The sequence below is a fragment of the Bison bison genome, unplaced genomic scaffold, assembly GCF_000754665.1.
Source record: "Bison bison bison isolate TAMUID 2011002044 unplaced genomic scaffold, Bison_UMD1.0 scf7180017864379, whole genome shotgun sequence".
In the NCBI taxonomy this organism is placed as follows: domain Eukaryota; kingdom Metazoa; phylum Chordata; class Mammalia; order Artiodactyla; family Bovidae; genus Bison; species Bison bison.
In genome coordinates this window covers 12015732-12018879 of record NW_011494951.1, presented here as the reverse complement: position 1 = coordinate 12018879, position 3148 = coordinate 12015732, and the positions used below count along the sequence as shown (strand labels likewise).

General features: G+C 46.3%; 1 non-coding gene across 1 annotated transcript; it reads right to left on the bottom strand.

Annotated features, from left to right (window-relative positions):
- Window positions 1-2080: 2080 nt before the first annotated feature.
- Window positions 2081-2162, bottom strand: TRNAL-AAG. The gene has a single exon. It is a non-coding gene; the product is annotated as a tRNA-Leu (tRNA).
- Window positions 2163-3148: the final 986 nt, after the last annotated feature.

Here is a 3148-nt window from a genome sequence, read left to right as displayed (position 1 = left end):
TCACTATGACAAAGCTAGTGAGGTGATGGAATTCCAGTTGAGCTATTTCAAATCCCGGAAGATGATGCTGTGAAAGTGCTGCACTCAATATGCCAGCAAATTTGGAAAACTCAGCAGTGGCCACAGGACTGGAAAAGGTCCGTTTTCATTCCAATCCCAAAGAAAGGCAATGCCAAAGAATGCTCAAACTACTGCACAAGTGCACTCATCTCACACGCTAGTGAAGTAATGCTCAAAATTCTTCAAGCCAGGCTTCAGCAATACATGAACCACGAAATTCCAGATGTTCAAGCTGGTTTTTAGAAAAGGCAGAGGAACCAGAGATCAAATTGCCAACATCTGCTGGATCATGGAAAAAGCAAGAGAGTTCCAGAAAAATATCTATTTCTGCTTTATTGATTATGCCAAAGCCTTTGACTGTGTGGATCACAATAAACTATGGAAAATTCTGCAAGAGATGGGAATACCAGACCACCTGACCTGCCTCTTGAGAAATCTGTATGCAGGTCAGGAAGCAACAGTTAGAACTGGACCTGGAACAACAGACTGGTTCCAAATAGGATAAGGAGTACGTCAAGGCTGTATATTGTCATCCTGCTTATTTAACTTCTATGCAGAGTACATCATGAGAAACGCTGGACTGGAAGAAACACAAGCTGGAATCAAGATTGCCAGGAGAAATATCAGTAACCTCAGATATGCAGATGACACCACCCTTATGGCGGAAAGTGAAGAGGAACTCAAAAGCCTCTTGATGAAAGTGAAAGAGGAGAGTGAAAAAGTTGGCTTAAAGCTCAGCATTCAGAAAATGAGGATTATGGTATCCGGTCCCATCACTTCATGGGAAATAGATGGGGAAAGAGTGGAAACAGTGTCAGACTTTATTTTTCTGGGCTCCAGAATCACTGCAGATGGTGATTGCAGCCATGAAATTAAAAGACGCTTACTCCTTGGAAGGAAACTTATGACCAACCTAGATAGCATATTCAAAAGCAGAGACATTACTTTGCCAACAAAGACCCATCTAGTCAAAGCCGTGGTTTTTCCTGTGGTCATGTATGGATGTGAGAGTTGGACTGTGAAGAGGGCTGAGCGCCAAAGAATTGATGCCTTTGAACTGTGGTGTTGGAGAAGACTCTTGAGAGTCTCTTGGACTGCAAGAAGATCCAACCAGTCCATCCTAAAGATCAGTCCTGGGTGTTCATTGGAAGGACTGATGCTAAAGCTGAAACTCCAATACTTTGGCCACCTCATGCGAAGAGTTGACTCATTGGAAAAGACTCTGATGCTGGGAAGGACTGGGGGCAGGAGAAGAAGGGGACGACAGAGGATGAGGTGGCTGGAAGGCATCACCAATTCGATGGACATTAGTTTGAGTGAACTCGGGGAGTTGGTGATGGACAGGGGGCCTGGTGAGCTGTGATTCATAGGGTCGTAATGAGTCGGACACGACTGAGCGACTGAACTGAACTGAACTGTGGTCCATGTGATCAGATTGGTTAGTTTTCTGTGATGGAGTTTTTCAGCCTGTCTGCCCTCTGATGGAGGATAAGTGGCTTATGGAAGCTTCCTGATGGGAGAGAGGGACTGAGGAGGAAACTGGTCTGATGAGCTGGGCCATGTTCTGTAAATCTTTATTCCAATTTTCTGTTGATGGGTGGGGCTGTGTTCCCTCCCTGTTATTTGTGTGTGTGTGTTAGTTGCTCAGTCTTGTCCGACCCTTGGCGACCCTACGGACTGTGGCCAGCCAGCATTCTCTGTCTATGGGATTCTCCAGGCAAGAATACTGGAGTGGATTGCCATTACCTTCTCCAGGGGAACTTCCCAACCCAGGGTTCTTCAGCGTTTGAGCAGATTCTTCAGCGTTTGAGCTACAGGAAAGTGAAGTCGCTCAGTTGTGTCCAACTCTTTGCAACCCCATGGACTATAGCCCACCAGGCCATGGGATTCTCCAGGCAAGAATACTGGAGTGGGTTGCCGTTTTCTTCTCCAGGTCTCCTGCATTGCGGGCAGATGCTTTAACCTCTGAGCCACCAGGGAAGCCCATTTTGTTTGAGCTACAGGGAAGACCTAAAAGGATTGGCAGCGGTGGGATTCGAACCCACGCCCCCGAAGAGACTGGAGCCTTAATCCAGCGCCTTAGACCGCTCGGCCACGCTACCACCTCATACCATGGTGTTTTTCTGGGGCCAAACTATGGTGGAGGTAATGAAGATAATGGTGACCTCCTTCAAACGGTCCCACGCACACACTGCTAAACCCAGTGACCCCAACCCTGCAGCAGACCTAACAGAAGCAGAAGATATTAAGAAGCGGTGGCAAGAATACACAGAACTATACAAAAAAGATCTTCATGACCCGGATAATCACGATGGTGTGATCACTCACCTAGAGCCAGACATCCTGGAATGTGAAGTCAAATGGGCCTTAGGAAGCATCCCTATGAACAAACTAGTGGAGGTGATGAAATTCCAGTTGAGCTATTTCAAATCCTGAAAGATGATGCTGTGAAAGTGCAGCACTCAATATGCCAGCAAATTTGGACAACTCAGCAGTGGCCACAGGACTGGAAAAGGTCCATTTTCATTCCAATCCCAAAGAAAGGCAATGCCAAAGGATGCTCGAACTACCGCACAATTGCACTCATCTCACACACTAGCAAAAGGAAAGGAAAGTTAGTCACAAAGTCGTGTCCAACTCTTTGCCATCCCATGGACTGTAGCCTGGCAAGTCCTCTGTCCATGGAATTCTCCAGGCAAGAATACTGGAGTGGGTTGCCATTACCTTTTTAAGGGGATCTTCCTGACCCAGGGATCGAGCCTGTGTCTCCTGCATTGCAGGCAGAGTCTTTACCAACTAAGCTACACACTAGCAAAGTAATGCTTAAAGTTCTCCAAGCCAGGCTTCAACAGTACGTGAACCATGAACTTCCAGATGTTCAAGCTGGATTTCGAAAAGGCAGAGGAACCAGAGATCAAATTGCTAACATCCGTTGGATCATGGAAAAAGCAAGAGAGTTCCAGAAAAACATCTATTTCTGCTTTATTGACTATGCCAAAGCATTTGACTGTGTGGATCACAACAAACTGTGGGAAATTCTTCAAGAGATGTGAATACCAGACCACCTTATCTGCCTCCTGAGAAATCT